This window comes from Caretta caretta, chromosome 4 (assembly GCF_965140235.1).
Source record: "Caretta caretta isolate rCarCar2 chromosome 4, rCarCar1.hap1, whole genome shotgun sequence".
In the NCBI taxonomy this organism is placed as follows: Eukaryota; Metazoa; Chordata; order Testudines; family Cheloniidae; genus Caretta; species Caretta caretta.
This window is the reverse complement of record NC_134209.1, coordinates 455379-472432: the sequence shown is the minus strand read 5'-3', so window position 1 is coordinate 472432 and position 17054 is coordinate 455379.

The window sequence follows — 17054 nt, the reverse complement described above, 5'->3', positions numbered from 1 at the left end:
GGTGCTCCAGTTGGAGCATGTCCGGCAGGGCTGGGGAGGGGCTTGGCTTTCTCCACCTAGACTATGGGGTTCTGTGTGGCTGGTTCAGCCCGGCACATGCTGCTCGGCCTCTTGTGTCTCCTCCTTCCCATGCAAAGTTGCTTTGCCATCTCACAAGAGATGGGATCAGTGGTGGGCTCAATTGGCTCCTGTTGGCCTCTCGATGTCTGGAAGAGGGAGAAAGGGCAGGAACACAAATGAGAAGAACAAAACCTTCAAGCAGGGTAGTTTTCCACAGCACAACCCCACCCCACTTTGCTGATGCTCATTGGCAACTTCCCTGAGAGCTGGCATTTCTTAAAGAGAGCACCCAACCCCCCGCAACCTCTGCTACCCTTTGGGCTGGCAATGGTAAAAGGGAGTCTGGGAGAATTTTTCCTCTCTCCACCTGGCTCTGATGAGTGAGGGAACCACATGCGAGAAGCTGTGTGAATGTAGGGCTCTGTGCAGTGGGATGAGATGTCCTCCATGGTGCCCAAAGGTGGGGTTGTCCTGCCTTTGCAGTGACTTCCTTCTAGTGAGAGAGATTTCAGAGATCAGCTCCAGGGTTCTGCCCTGTACCAGTGTGTGGGAATGGGGCAGAAGTGGGGCAATGGTGCACTCAGGAAAGGAGTAGGGCTAAGGGGGGCCCAGGCTGCAGCCACTAAACCCCTGCGTGCTGCGTTGCGGCCGGGCCGGCTCTGCCTCGCTGGGGTGGGGGTGAGGAGGCTCCTCACGCTGCCGTTCCTCATCCCCGCCAGCCACGTCACCACGACGAGCACCACACCGGGAACCTCTGTCCCGGGGGCTGATCTTCCCTGTAGGCTCTGCCTCCCCGCAGCTCCCATTGGCCGGGGATCGTTAATCCGGCCCTTGCCCTATTCCCCAGCCTGTTCCAATCCTGCTCTTGACTCCTGACTCCGGCTCCAACCCTTGGCTCCCCTCGGCTCGGCCTCCACCACTCTGAGCACGAGGCCCCAGCGCCCCTGCTCCAACCACTGGGCCCAACCAGCCGTGCTTTGGCCTCTGACACCAGCGCTATGGAGGAGTCGTTCACCTCACTGCTTTCCATGTGTATGGCCCTGCCTTGGTCAGCGCTGGTTTTCATCTGCCATGGGGCTGCCCAATGACATGGCTTTCTTAGATCCCTTTCAACTTCTTCCAAGTCTTCTCTAGGCCCGACTAATCGACATAATTTTGGGTCATCTGCTGATATCCACCTCCTTGTTCAGCCCCGGTTCCAAACATAAGGACATAAGAAAGGCCACAACAAAGGTCCATCTAGCCCAGTATCCTGTCTTCCGACAGTGGCCAATGCCAGGTGCCCCAGAGGGAATGAAGGGACAGGCAATCATCTAGTCATCAGTCCCCTGTCCCCCATTCCCAGCTTCTGGCAAACAGAGGCCAGGGACACCAAAAAGTTGAGAAGCGTCTGTTGTATTTACCATAGCAGGACAAAGAGCTCGTCTGTGTCGGTCCCAGTTCCCTAGTCAAATGCAGAACCCGACACGAGATTTCCAAGCTTCTGCAACCATTTATAATATCTGTTGAGGATGTACCACGTGGTCCTGTCTGATTTCAAAGGCACTTCGTGAAAAGCTGAAACCAAGAGGAAATGGGTTGAAAACCCCGTGATGCTGATGTGACTGGTACCTAGGAAACCTCCACTTCCGATGGCCATTGCCCCCTGCTGTTAGCTCCCCAAGAGTCTAAGGGCACAAGAACAACAACTCTGCTCCTCCCAAAATAGCCCTGGACAGAGAGGAGACCCCATTCTTGCAAAGCTTCCCCCTCTGCTGGCAGACACTCCTCCACACACCCGTACACACAGACGGTTGGGGGCACTTGTTCTTTGGATGGAACAGGAAAGTGACAGCGGCAGCCACATTAAACCATACAACATTGAGGCCGAGATCCACAAAGGGATTTCGGCTCCTAACGTCTCCTGAAATCCTTTGTGGCCCTGTGCCTTCATTCCTGAAGAGCTCACAGGGAAAAGTGTTACTCATGTGCCCTCATGGGATTTCCTCGGAGCTGATAACCAATCTCGGAGTGAAGGTCCCTGGCCTGCAATCACTCCATTCCAGGGAGGGCAGGTGATGAATCTTTCCCTACAGAGGGGAATCGTCATCATCATCATCCTTAATACCAACAGCCGTTTTCAGTTGGGTCAGGCCTTCCTTTAGAGACTTTCTGACCTTGATGAAGACAGTCTCCCCACACAGCTCTAAGGCTATGTCTACACTAGGAGCTCGGGATGGAATTCCCCTGCTCCCATACACAGATTGTGGGACCACCATGAAAGCTGGCGTGACCATCCTTCTTCCTTCAGCGCTGTCCTTAGACTGAGAGGGACACATTCAAAGCTGTGTTCAGGCCCTGTGCTGCAGCCCTGTGCTTCCCACAGAGGGCCAAACACACAGAGGTATTTCCTTACCTTCATACAGGCGGGAGATGCCATCTTCATTCACTGTTTCAGACAACAAATCACAGTAATGGTGGATAGTATTTCCTAGACAAACAATGAATACAATGACAGGTTTCAGAGTAACAGCCGTGTTAGTCTGTCTTTGCAAAAAGAAAAGGAGGACTTGTGGCACCTTAGCGACTAACCAATTCATTTGAGCATAAGCTTTCGTGAGCTACAGCTCACTTCATCGGATGCATACCGTGGAAATGAAGCTCATGCTCAAATAAATTGGTTAGTCTCTAAGGTGCCACAAGTACTCCTTTTCTTTTTGCAATGAATACAATGGCTCTCATGGCTTTTCAGATCCTTTCCTGAAAACTGCTCATGATGCAGCCATTCTCCCAAGACACCTTTGGGAAATTCCAGACATTCCTTACATCTGTTCACAAAGCATATTCGAGAAAGCATCAGATGCCCAGAAGTTACTGAGAGGCTGATTTCCAAAGGAGATTGAATTCACATCCTGCTGGTTTCCCCTAGGCGCATCCAAAGAATTGTTGTGGGCGGGGGAAGTTGGTGCAGTCGATTCAGCTAAGTTGCTCCCTTCATCTTGGAATACATGTTTATTCACACACACATGCACACACACACACACCCCGTTTTAGGATTCTGGTGCTGTTGGAGGGAACAGAGCAGCCGTCCAGAAAAGGGCTCTGAAGGAAGCATTGAGAAAAGATCAAGTGAATTTGCTCTGCTTACCAATGAATCGGGCTGCTGAATGTCTTATTGTTGTCTGTGAGCTTTCCAGGTACTGTAAGGCCTGGAACAGGAATTTGGGGATGTGGCTCTCGTTGTTCTGCATCTAGGAAGAAAGAAGGAAGAAATGCACAATATACAAATGACATGTTCTTCCCACAGCAAATAGTCCAGGAAAGCCAATGCATATAGCCAGGCCCTGGCAACCGCCAATATGAACCCATACACCAGAGCAGCACCCCTCTGAAGTTCCTATTGTGTTCTCCAGAACCTCAGCTTTCATTTGAAAAGACAAAAGTTTGAAGGTCGGAGAATTGTGGAGAAAAATGTCAACAATGTGAACGGATTGTAACTCCTGCTGAAATGAGCCAGCAGAGAGCCTGGAACGGAGTCCTGCAGCCCGACCGAAGCGGATGGGTACTCAGGGTGTGGAGTTAGAAAGGTCTTCCTCAAGTCCCCATTCAGCACTCTCAAGGCACAAGGAATTCACCTACCAAGCAGATCCAGACACACTTCAAGAGCTGTGAGGAGCCATCCCAGGCCAAGCTGTGGGAGAGGGTCTTCAAATGAGCCCACCTGAGGAACACTGCGCAGCGGAAGAGCGTCAGTTTACATGACTGCAAGAGAAGAGGAGACCAAGAGGGTTCTCCCTGAGAGAGGGATAGTCTGGGGGACATGGAACCTTCCCCGTCCCTTGTTCTCCTGCTTTTCCTGCCAGTGGAGATTCCTGTCATTTGTTCTCCACAGGAGTGTGCTGAGGAGAGGAAAGGGAGAGTTGGCTGGAGAGAGCCAGAGCCCTCCTGTCCTTTGGATGGTTTGGGGTGGTTGCCCAGGGCCCCGTGCTTTGGGGGGCCCTGCACTTCAGGGGGATGCAGGCCCTGGGCCGTGCCGGGGCCAGCAGCAGGACTCCCGGCTCCGCTACGCTATGCCCCACCTCTTTCCCAGAAGAAGGCTTTTCTTCCCAATTGTGCTGTGTGCTGTGAGGATGGATGAGGCACTTGGCTCCAGCATGGAGTGAAGCAGGGAGGAGAAGACTCTGCTTGGGCAAGGGGCTCTGGCGATGACTGGAGTGGGGGCCCCAGGAGATACTGGCTCTTTGCTCTTCAGGCAATAATGACCGTGGCACTTACCAGTTTCACACTCTCCTCCTGGTCTTCAAGATGCAGCAGCAGGGGGAGCAAGCAGTGGATGATTTCCTGCTGCACGAAGGGTTTGTCGGGGTCCTGCACCCTGCTCACCACGTTGCCAAGCAGTACAATGGCAGCTGAGCGCACACTGCCCTTCTCCTGGCAATGACACACAGGGGGTGGGGACCCCCGGTTAAAGCCAGGCAGCATCAGAGTAGAACGCCACTGAGTGGTGATGCGCACGCTGCTCCGGTCCCCCTGTGTGAACTACCTCGGCTGGCGGGAGCAGGGAGGCCACCAGGCCAGCGCCATGGACATCTTGTGCAGGGCCTGAGACCCTGTGCGGGACAGTGCAGCCCAGGGCGTCCCAGAGGCAGTTTCTGTCTGGAGAGCACAGAATCCTAGAACCCGAGAAGATGAGGGGAGAGGGCAGGCAGGCTGCTGGAGACTGGTGTGGGGAAGGGGAGAAGCAGCTGCTGGAGCCTGGCAGGGACTGGCTGCTCCAAAAGACAGCATTTCTTTGGCTCTTGGGTGCCCCTGAGAGCCGGGCCATTCCCGACCCACCTCTTTCCTGCTGAGAATCTCCACCTCTTTGGGGGCCTGTGTTCTCCAGGCAGCTGGTCATCTGCCCAGTGCCAGGCCCCCTCTCCCCCAGGCCAGGCTGCAGCAGGGGCTGGGAGCATGGCACTGAGGCTGAGCTTTGGAGAGAAGAGCTCTGACAGGGAGGTGGCTCAGCAGGAGATTCCCCACCCATGGCGGGGGCACTCCTTGGCGGCTCCATGGCAGGCCTGAGGGGCGGGAGGAAGGGGATGGGGAGAGAGAGACAAGGGCATCACAGACAGCTGGAGCGGGGGAATGGGCTTCTTCTGCGGGTTCCAAGCCTTACGTCATCAATGAAGGGGCGAAGGCTGACAGCAATGTCCTGGGAGATGGAGCCAAGCCCCTCCCTGTTGAGGAGGTGGATGATGTCTGCAGCTTTATGCATGGCCTCCATGACACGCCTTCCATCCCTGTCACAAAACATGGCCAGGATTGCTGGCAGCTGGGCCCGTAAGAATTGCACCTGCCGGAATGAAGAAGGCAGCTCATTACTATCCCAGGTGACAACCTGGAGCACATGATGGACCACTGCCACCGATGATAAACCACGGAGGGCACAGCCCCCCAACGGGGCAGAAAGTCATTCTCCTGTCACTCTGTGCCAGTTGCTCACTGTCACCTTTGTCTTTGCTCACCCCGCCTCCCGCATTGCATCCCATCTGCAATCAGGGCTCAGCTCACGGGAGCAGGGAGCATGGCATGCCTTGATTTGTTCCGAAAGCACCTCCACCATTTGAGGGCTGTGTTTTAAACAAGAAGGCTTGTGTGTGGCTCTCCCTCTCATTTCTGAGCTATTTGATGGACATTGGCTTCCTGGGTCCCCTGGGCAATCCCCGGCTCTCACCTTTTCTGGCTGGAACACAATACTGCCAAGGCCTCGCAGACTGAGCCTCCGTATGATGGAATTTGCATCTTTGGTCCAGTCCATGAGCTGTGCCTGGAGGGCTGATCTTGTCAGGATGGTGTCAATGGAAGGACTCTGGAGAAACTGGCAAGAGCCAAATGAAGATCAGGTTGAGGAGCAGAGGTCTTATTGTGGGGTCTGTTCCCTGGACAGTCGTCTTTCCCAAAGGGCCACTTCCTCCTATGCAAAGTCTCTGGTGAGTAGGGAGCCAATTGCTGCTGTTTCAGTTGGTTCCTTCCCCAAATTTAGACTAATGCAGAAGTCACAAATAAGCCCCCAGGGAAAGGGGAATCTCCAGACCTCATTGAGTGCCATGGAGAGAGCCGTGGGGCAGAAGAAAAGCAGAACCCCAGGAAAAGGTGAGGAGAGAAGCATGGCCTTGGGGCACTGGAGAAACATGGCTTCTTGTCCCATAACCCCATCTGGGCACATCCAGCCAGGAGCAATCTCACCCTGTCTCTCCCTCCCTCTCTTTGCCATGCCCCGCATCCATCCATGTGCGGAGAGGAGCTAGCTGGCGGTAGGGCTGCTAAGCTGCTGACAATGTAGCCTAGAGCTTCCTGTCCTGAGCTGCTCTCCAGAAAGCCCACTTCTGCCTGTCAACTCATGAATCTCACCTCAGTGCAGAAAGCCAGGGCGATAGTTCTCTGCTCCTCCTCCTTCCCACTCTGGACGATGGTGATTGCCTCTCTGAAAACTGCAGGGAGCTGAGGGTTCTCAAACTCGATCATGGCTCTGGAACATGGAACAGAAAGTCCCTTTTGATTCTCAAGGGGGAGAGAGCGTTCAGCTCCAGTTGCTGGGCTGAGCTGGCAGCCTGGAACTGAGGACTATTTCACACGGAAATCCCATTCCCAAGAGAGACCCAAAGAAGAGGAAACGTTGAGCTCCTACCTTGCAATCAGGCCAACCCCCTGCGAGTAGTGATATCGGGAGGCTATCATGTCCCAACCCTGATGAAACTGGATGCTGGCAAATTCCTTCCAGTAGCCGGGCATGGAGAAAAGCGTCTTCACAGCCTCCACTGAGGTGCTAAAGACAAAAACAAACAAACAAAAAAGAGTGTCAAGCAATGAGATCAGCCCCAAGCATGGCAAATCTGCACAAGTCCTGAGACACCCAGCATGCTCAGCAGTAGCTAGCCTCCCCAAGGATCGATCCAGTGTGATACCCTGTCTACACTGCAGTTTCACCGACTTTGGAACCAGTTAGGGACACTGTAGCTTCTTCAAATGGTTGGTGTCATCACTCCCAATGGTTGAATACTTGATTCTTTACTGTGACAGGTAACAGGACTCAAGCGGGCATGTGGGTCCAGATCCTTTGTTGGTGGAATCGAGCAAAGCTCCATCAGTTTACGCCACCTGAGGTGTCTTCTGGCGCTCTCTCTTTCCCGTGCAGATGGAAGCCCCTAACTGTGCCCACAGAACCAGATGAACTGGTCCCTCTTCCTCCTGTCTGCCTGTGAGGCTGACGTCCTGCGGGGCCTGTCCCCCGGTGCTGCCGGTGTGGTTCTGTCCGCGTTCGGGGAGAGAGGCCCACGGATTTGCTCAGCAGGCACTGATGAAAGCACTGACCCTTTGGCGGGTGGCAGACGTGGATGGATGCACAAACATGGCTGCTGCCTGAGTGTGTAGGGAAAGCAGCTGGGCTGTGGACGGCGTCAGATGAGCGAGTGTGACTCACAAGAATGCACGGCTCTCAACCCTTTTCCCTCAAGAGAGACCTGCTCCCAACTGAGCCTGGGCTAACGACAGCACCCGAACAACTGATGGCCGTGAACAGCCCCCATGTGTTTAGCCCAACAAATCTGTTCTTCCTTTTCCTTTCAGGCATTACCTTAGGAGACTGAGGCAGCTGCATCCCTCCTCGGGGCTGGATGTCTGCCTGGCCATGTAGGTCCCTGGCAAGTGCTGATCCATCACGTACTGCACTTGCCTGACGCAGAGAATGAGCAGCTGGGGATACATTTGCAGGATGGCTTCTCGGTATCCCCGTAGGAAAAGGAGCTCATAAATGGTCTTCATTGCCTGGAGGGGGGAAAGAATTTCACTCAGCTCTCCCAATCTGCCACCTGCCCCCATTGCCATTCGCTATTGTCCCTTTGTCATGTCTCCTTTCCTCTCCAGCGTATTACAAAACAGTATTGGCTTCTGAGAGGGGTGGGGACATTTGGAGGCTCCTGAACCTTCCCCCATTCCTGGAACGGAAGCAGGATGGAAAGATGAGAAGAGTCTGGATGACGTTATTCCCCATTAAGAAAAGGAGTACTTGTGGCACCTTAGAGACTAACCAATTTATTTGAGCATGAGCTTTCGTGAGCTACAGCTCACTTCATCAGATGTATACCGTGGAAACTGCAGCAGACTTTATATACACACAGAGAATATGAAACAATACCTCCTCCCACCCCACTGTCCTGCTGGTAATAGCTTATCTAAAGTGATCAACAGGTGGGCCATTTCCAGCACAAATCCAGGTTTTCTCACCCTCCACCCCCCCCCACAAATTCACTCTCCTGCTGGTGCTAGCCCATCCAAAGTGACAACTCTTTACATAATCAAGTCGGGCTATTTCCTGCATAGATCCAGGTTTTCTCACATCCCCCCCACCCCCATACACACACAAACTCACTCTCCTGCTGGTAATAGCTCATCTAAACTGACCACTCTCCAAGTTTAAATCCAAGTTAAACCAGAACATCTGGGGGGGGGGGGGCGGGTAGGAAAAAACAAGAGGAAACAGGCTACCTTGCATAATGACTTAGCCACTCCCAGTCTCACTTTAGATAAGCTATTACCAGCAGGACAGTGGGGTGGGAGGAGGTATTGTTTCATATTCTCTGTGTGTATATAAAGTCTGCTGCAGTTTCCACGGTATACATCTGATGAAGTGAGCTGTAGCTCACGAAAGCTCATGCTCAAATAAATTGGTTAGTCTCTAAGGTGCCACAAGTACTCCTTTACTTTTTGCGAATACAGACTAACACGGCTGTTCCTCTGAAACCTGTTATTCCCCATTATTTCTCTTTCTGGTGCAGAGCCTGTGCTTTGGCTTTCCAGCCATGACTGGAAGGGCTGAAACCATCCTGAGGAGATCCGTTCTCCTAGGCCCAGTGTTTCTGGCCCAGTCAAAAGTACTGGACTTCTCAGGATGCCATGTTGGGAAGATTTCTAGCCACAGTTTACAGAGCCAGAAACCTGGAGACTTCCAAGAGACACCTGAACTGCACCTGTTCACTAAAGGGCCATCTGGAGCAGAAGACAACTGAGCCAGGGTACCAGCAGATAAACCACTTCAGATGTGTAACTTTGACCTGGGGGAAACTTTACTACCCCTCTTTGGTTTGATTGGAAGTGGCGAGGACACACTAAGGCCTGGTCTACACTCCAGAGTGAGGTCAACGCAAGGCCGCTCACTCTGCATCCCCCTAAGGATGGAATTTCCTTCCCATCGTCAGAACTGCCCCTTGGTGCCAAATTCGTCACTCCACCTCCACACGTGGCAGAGAGTCCAGGTCGATGCAGTCAGGTCGATGCAGCGTCAGACCAGACACCGCGTCGCTTTCCTCAACTGGCTTTCAGGAGCCTTCCCACAATGCCCCACCCTGACCCTACAATCAAGACAAGCCCTTCTGGTGAGGACGGGCACTGCCGACACGAGCAGCAAAGTGCGGACACACACCAGGGATGGAATCGCTGTGGCGGCTGTCTGCCCATTTAAGTTAGGTCAGCTTCAATGTGTGGTGGAGCCATGGCCTGAAGGTAAGAAGAGGTGAAACTCGCACACACACACAGATGTACCATCTTCCCTGTGGTGGCGGGTTCGCAAGGTGACATCTCAAACCTCACTTACAGCCAGAGACACATGGCTGCTCGTCTCCTCCTGGCGTCGCTGCTGGAGCTTGTCCAGCAGCTGCTGCAGCACCTCCCTGGTGAGCTGTGGTTCTTCACCCAAGGCCTTCCACAACTCAATGGCACATCTGCAAATTCAGAAACACACGTCAGAGCTTTCCTGCTTGGCCATCTCTTGCCTTCCCCAGGGAGAGGCTTGGAATACCAGAGAAGACAGCCACTGGTGCAGGGAGGCTAAGGCAGGGCAAGTCCCTTCAGAGAAAGTTGTATTTATTCCTTTCCCCGAATGGGTTCCTGTTTCTAAAGCTAACCCACTCTTTCCAAGACAGTGAGCATGTACTGACCACTGAATGACCACCAAACTGTGACCCGCAGACTGCAAAATTCTGCTCTGTTACACTTGGGTCAGTCCCGAGAAACTTGCCTGACATCATTGGAGTTCCTCTGGCTGTTTGGGGCTATAACGGAGACCCAGCGTTTGGCCAAGTGTCTCTTAGCAGCTCAATTCTACTGCAGTGTGGTGGACAGGGTCAGAGAGTGAGTCAGCACATGCCCTGATCTGAGAAGATTCAAGAGCTTGGAAGAGGAGATTGTAAAGCCCTATGTGACAGAGATGGAAGGAAAGTAGGACTGAAATCCCCCTCCTCCATTCTTGCGGATCTAAGTCCTGCTTGTCCCCACAGGCATCTGCAGAGGGAGACTGCAGATGGATCCAAAAGACTTCCAGTCATTTGACTTCCAAGTTTGGTGAGGAAGGTCGGACGTGGTAGTGAAGCCCTAGGACATTGAGACCTAGGTTGGACAACTCAAGGGCAAATGGCCTGGAAGCAAGGTCTTCCGGAAGCTTGACTGAACTTCTGTGCCAATGCTGCCGAGTTTCTGTCACTTCTGAGCACAGCCCCTGGAAAGCACTGTGGCTGTTCCAAGAAATTCAGACCTGATTCTGAAATTCAGAAAGGTTTACAAATCAAACACTCAAAGAAATCTGAAAACCAACACTGTATTCCTCTGATAACTGAATTGGGTAAGAAGTTCCATTTCTTTCCTGCCGCTCTTCAATTTGCTCTGCAGTGTGACACAAATTTCTCTCAGGTCTGTGCAGAACTGCATTGCAGAAGATGCCAAGGAAAGCTGGACTTTTGACCTCTGGCTTGGGTTCAGTTGGGTTTCATGGCCCCGAGGCACATGGGGGTTGTGTTACAAACCCCTCAGCTGGCTGACCCTTCCAAGTGATCAGCAATAACCAGCAGGACTGAAAGTTAACAATCTATTGAGGTGGAAAGAGGCACTCCCCCTTCTCAGAGCTATTAATGCTGGCTGTCTGCTTGCTGCACTGCATTTAGGATCTGGTCATGTGGGGATGATTTTTTTGTTGATTTGATTTTCTTTTCTTTTGGATCAATAAGGGCTGGAAATGTCTGTCTTAAGAGATTGACCTCTGCCCCACCGCTCCATAAGGATGAGTGCATTTTGTCACCAATTCCTCAGCCATGGAATAACTGGGGGGTCTGACGACAGGTAAGAATCCTGCACTGGTCTCCAGGGGATAGACAGGTGGGCCTCATGGGCCTTTTCCATCTCTGCCTTCTCTCCTGCAGTAAGGAGCAGCCAGACCTCATGAGCCAGGGATGTTGAGTGAGCCCCCAAATCATTGATTGGCCCTGTACTGGATCTGAGAGGAAGTGGGGTGACCCATAGAAATCAGGACAATGTTGGAATTCTCCAGAAAAGTGGCATGTCTCCATCCCGGGGAGTGTAGGAGGAGGGGTTGGCTCCTCAGTGGCTGGGCCTGGCCATCTCTTCTTCGTAAGCGTGGACAGCTCTCTGCACAGCAGGAAACTCCCTCCAACTGTGTGAGCCCCACGGACCCCTCCCGGCCTGTGGCCTGTCAGTAGGAGCAGGAAGAGAACTACTGGACTGAGGAGATAACAAAGCAGCTCCCTACCTGTGCGATGAGAGCGTGTGAGCCACACAGGTTAGAACCACGTCCTGGGGGTGGGAGCGAGCCAGCAAGGCCATGGCCCTGAGCACTGCTCTTCTGGCTCTGGGATCACAGCTGTTGTCAAGCCAGATTAAGATCCCTCCCACGACGTCTCCAACCTCGAAGAATGCCAGAAAGTTGAGGGATGGATTTATCAATGAGTGGCCTCCTCCCAGGGAAGCCCTCCTGGCAGCCCTGCAAGCCTCCTCTGACCTCGGTTGCCTATCTTGGCTGCTCCCTAAGAGCCTTTGACAAGTCCAGGAACCCCAGTCTTCCTGAGGTCTGGGTTAGCACCTTCAAGCTCAAAAACACGCACAAAACCTTAGAGTGCGCACAGTCCTAACTCTCCTGATGTCCCAGGGCCTTCCCTGCCGTAGCAAACGGCTCTCAGCCCCGCTCTCAAGGGCTTCCCTCCAGGAGCCTTTCCTCCATCTCTGCAACTTCCTTTTAGCTCTTTCTTGCACAATCCGTTCCTCCAGACCAGTGGTTCTCAACCTAGGTTCCATTGTGGGACACATCCAATCCGACCTGTTTGTCCCTGAGGATGTCCCAAAGGGGCGCAGCTCTGTGCTGACCGGGCCACAGGTTGAGAAGCACTGCTCCAGACCCAGCTGGTTCTACCGATGTATCCCAGAGCCCATGGCAGAGATGGGAGGCAGGGCTAGTTGGGTGGGGCTAGCCAGCTCCCGGCCCCAGTCTCCTAAGTCCCCAGTCTCTAACCTCGGATTCATGCTATGGCACTTAGAAGAGCAGTGCAGACAAGGTGACTTGGGCTGGAGCCCAGGCTCTGAAGCCACCCTCCTCCCCAGGCTTCAGAGATCAAGTTCCAGCCCCAGCCCAGAAGAGTCTGCATTGCTGTTTTGGCCCCTCAGTGCCAGCCCTGGGAGCCCAAGTCCATAGGGCCAGGCTTTCAGGCTCCTGCTGCAGAGTTTGCAACACAGGGAGCAGACCCTAAAGGGACAAGCCACCCCCTAGGACTCTTCCGTGAGGAATTGGTCATTGCTCTTTCCTCTCTCGAACAAGGAGCAGAAGCTCCAAGGTGGGTGGCTGGATTCTGTTGACCTGTTCTGCTAGCAGGAGTTAGAGCCCTGCACAAATCAATCTGCTGATTGAGGGGCCATTTGTTAACTTCCCGCTGGGACCTGTTGGAAAGAAGGAACTCGGGCAGAGACAGGGATGACCTGCAGGAAACCCTAGGAACAGGCAGGTTGGGGAGGAAGTTCAGGCTGAGGATTCTGTTCATGGATTAGTCTCAGAGTTTCCAGGAAAGCCAAAGCCCAGGAAGGGAATAAGTCTGCACTTCCGCGCCACGTGCAGGCGGTCTTTGGAGAAGGGCTTGAATGTCGCCTATCCCCGTGGCCAAGAGATGAATGGCAAGGGGCTGAGCCAACCTTCCAATCCCATGCCAGTGTCCCAGGAATGGTTTCCGAGGAGAGGAACTTCTCCCATCCCCCTCTCTGCGCAGCATCCCCCTGCCCCATTGCGGGAGTCTCTTACTCTCTCCATCTTGTCTCCGTGGAGAGCTACGATGGCCCTCAGCTCTTCCTCTGCGGCTCTAAATCTCTGCAGGGTGGGTGTTGTCAGACCCTTCACGGCTGCCATCAGCAGGGCATGGAGCGGGGCTGAGGAAGGGTGCTCCCTGGGGGTCTGCAAAGAACAGGGACAAAGCCTGTTGGGATTGAGTATTTCCCTCGGGCAGCTGCCCTGGAACAGTCTGTCCCCGGGGGAGGCTGGCAGTGCCGAGGGAGCGTGGAGACTCCGGCTGAGCCCTTTTCTTCAAAAGCCTCCCCAGGTGCTAAGGTTTCCTCAGCCTTTTGTCCCCTCTCTGGCCCGCTCCCCTGAGAAGAGACGGGAGCCTCTCGGGCAGTGCTGGGACCCCAAGGGCCACCCCGTTTCCTCCCTCGCTAGCCCCTCCTCGCAGGAAACCCCGCTTTTGCTGAGAAAGCCTCAATGTCCTGCAAAGCCCATTCGAGTTGCTCCTTGAGTGTCGCCGAGGGGTCACTGGAGAACCTGCCCCATGTCCCATCCCACCCCGAGCGCCTGAGGAGATTGGCTCAGCAACTCTGGCAGCCCACAGTGTCTGCGAGGAAGGGACTGAGAATAGGGCCCAAACGGAAACACCCTCTTCCTTCCCCACCTAGCAGCCTGTGGGGCTGCCAGAAAACAGGCAGGAATCGCCGTCAGGACAGAAAGTAACTGAGACTGAAGAAGCAAGTTTGCCTGGCTGAAGAGAAGCCCAAAGCCTGGGCCACCGGGGCCAGAGCCCTAGGGGTGAGAACTCACTGGGCACAATGTTACTCCAGGGGGCCTGGTTCCAGGGTCACCTCAACCCAGGGCCTGGGGTGCTGGAGGCCTTTGCCCTGGGGTCTCAGGGCACCCCCTGGGGATTATTGCAACTGGCCTGCATGGCGCTGGATTATCACCGTCTGTCCTGGTTGCCAACAGCTGAGGGGTAGCTCAGTGGTTTGAGCATTCGCTAAACCCAGGGTTGTGAGTTCAATCCTTGAGGGGACCATTTCGAGATCTCGGGTAAAAATTGGGGTTTGGTCCTGCTTTGAGCAAGGGAGTGGACTGGATGACCTCTTGAGGTCCCTTCCAACCCTGATATCCTAGGATGCAGTAGAGCACGGCGGAGTGGCACACTCGCCTCCATACTCCAGACCCCCGGCGGGTCAGAAGCTCCCAGAATTGCAGCCTTTTGTATGCGCTGCAGGGTGCTCTGTCCCGAAGAGGAAGAGTTACAAAGGTGTCTAGAGGCTTTTGTAACTCGGACAGAGCCCAGATGTTGGCAGGCGAGAGGGAACCTGGGACCTCTGGAGCTTAGTGCAGGAGCCTCGACCACAGGAGCGAAAAGCCAAGAGGCTGTTAGCTAAGGCTCTCGAGCAGACTCCTTTTCTCTGTGTCTCAAAGTGGTCCTGGTGCCACGAGATGGGCCAGAACCCCACAGCCAGGAGATATGTGGGTTCCCCCGACCAGGGCAGGGATGGGCCTGGTCTGATTTTCAGTCGTGCCTGTGTGCCATGGAAAGTGCATCAGAATTGGGCACCTGAGTCAGGCACTTCTGCCAGTCCCACAAAGCACCTCTGGACTTCTTTAGGTGTCTAAACCCCTTTGTCAAAGCGGGCCTCATTCAAGCAACCCAGATAAAGGGTGGCTGGAGTTGATCACCCTTGACGAGTGATTCTTTTCAGCCCCTGGGAGATATTCCTACACACAGCAAGGGATGCTTTCCATGAGCACGGCCACACAGCATCATTACCATCGTCATATGGGAGCTGCTTGTTAATGAGGGGCTGGGAGTGCGCTCTTCTTCCTGCTCTTCTGGGCTTCCTTTTTCCCACTTCCCCTTCGTGTCAGATGGCTCCTTCTTCGTCCCTGCAGCAGAAAGAAACATTCTTAACATTTTGTTTACAGAGGATGGAAGTTGGGCCCAGAGCCCTGAAGCGAATTGCCCAGGGTCAGACTGAAGGTTGTTGGCAGAGCTCAGCAGAGAACTCCCCGCTCTCCTGACTCCAGGCTGGAGGCTTTAACCACACGAGGCTTCCTCTTCCCTCGGGGCCAGTTTCTTTTCAATGGTGTCCTCTACTCTTCCCCTCCCCTTGCACCCCTTTCCTGTCAGTGATGGGCACCTGGCCTCCTTTTGCATCGAACCCCCCAAGAAGGAATGACTCAGCTCTGGTACGGTTCCCAGCTGTGACCTGCTGAGACCTCTGGAGCATTTTCTTGAGGAAAGGGACCCAATCCAGGAGAAAAGAAAGGATTTCCTCCAACATCCAGCCTCTCTCTTCTCCTTCCAGCCTGGAACAATGTTAGTAGTCCCCACCCCACCGTGCCAGATCCCCGAGGGGGGTGACCTGACATTGTCAGCTCTCCCCACCTCAGCCATGGACCTCTGCCACCCTCTATATGGATTCCAGAGCCGGAGGTACCCATCACTGTCCCATGAGATGGCCCTGATGTCGAGGCTTGTCAAGTGACTGGTGTGAGTGTCCCTCACATGCTCCTCGCGAACCATGTGGATTGAACCATCTCACCTGTAAGATCCGCTTCGACTTTGGGTGTTGTCTCCTGCAGCTTCACTTCCTCTGCCTCCACCTGGGTCTCCGCTGCTTTCTTCTTCAGGGACAAGTGTGTCCACCTTCTTGGAGAGGAAGCTGTTCTCTCCTCACTGCTCTCTGCCATCGAGTTGTGGGATTGGCAACAGACACAGAGTCTTTTCAAGATGGTCCATGAGCATTTTCTTCCTTGGGGCTTCTCTGGCAAGGCCTGTTCTTGGGGGCTGAGGCCAGAGCATGCCTCAATGGCTGCAGGTTGGACGAGCACTTTGTGCACGTGGATCTCTCTGTGCTCCCGAGAGGTGAGTCTTTGGAAAAAGGAACGAAGCCTGGAATAGAAAGAAGGAGGAAATCGGTTTTTCTGTCCTTCTCGAAAGGAAGGGAATTAGTTTGCCCAGGATTCCCAGATCCACGAGAGTGGTCTTTTGAAGCCATCTGCTCCTCTAATAGCCAGGACTGGTTGCTGCAACCAAGAAGGTAAGCAACACAAGACCGCCCAGACTGGGTCACACCAAAGGTCCATTGAGCCCAGTACGCTGTCTTCTGACAGTAGCCAGTGCTGAGTGCCCCAGAAGGAATGAACAGGGAATCATCAAGCGATCCATTCCTGTTGCTCATTCCTGGCACCTGGCAAACAGAGGCTAGGGATAGAAAGAGCAAAAGGTCAGTTTCTATGTTCTTTGCCTGGGCCTAGTTGCAAAAATGCTTCCTTCTTAACCCCACTCCTTTGTGCACAGAATGTTGGGACTCTGGGAACAGATCGGGCCAAGCTGCAAACCAAGAAAGCTCTGTTCCCAGAGAAGCAGGAAAAGGAAGAAAAGATTGTCATCTCGAGGGTTTGAGGGTCTGGAAGGATGAATTAGCAGCTGCAAATATGTTGACTTCTTCTCAACTATTTGAAAATCTGGAATGTATTAGCATGGGGGAAAGAATCAGTCAACTTGAAATGAAGAATGACCCATATTATTTCCAACATCCAGTCAGAAGTTAGGCCTCCAAAACAAGGACAAAGAAATCACAGCAAGACCCATGACAAATGGAGGCGACAGCTGATTGAAACCCCTTTCCTGGAAAGGAATTGCGGGGCGGGGGGGATCGACACATCTCTTTTCTCTAGCCCAAGGGGGTAGAGTAGAATTTGTAGAGAGTTTTGAGATCTATCGCCATGAGATTCTTTCTGAGAGAACTACCAAGATGACAGCCAGGGGATGGGAGTGGAGCTGTATCACTTTCAATATCTAAGATTAATTTCTTCTGCATTATTTGAGCTCATTTATGTGCATTTGAATCCTGTAGATTCTGAGATCGATATTCTCTCAATACACATTTCTTTGGCAGTCATGACAGGA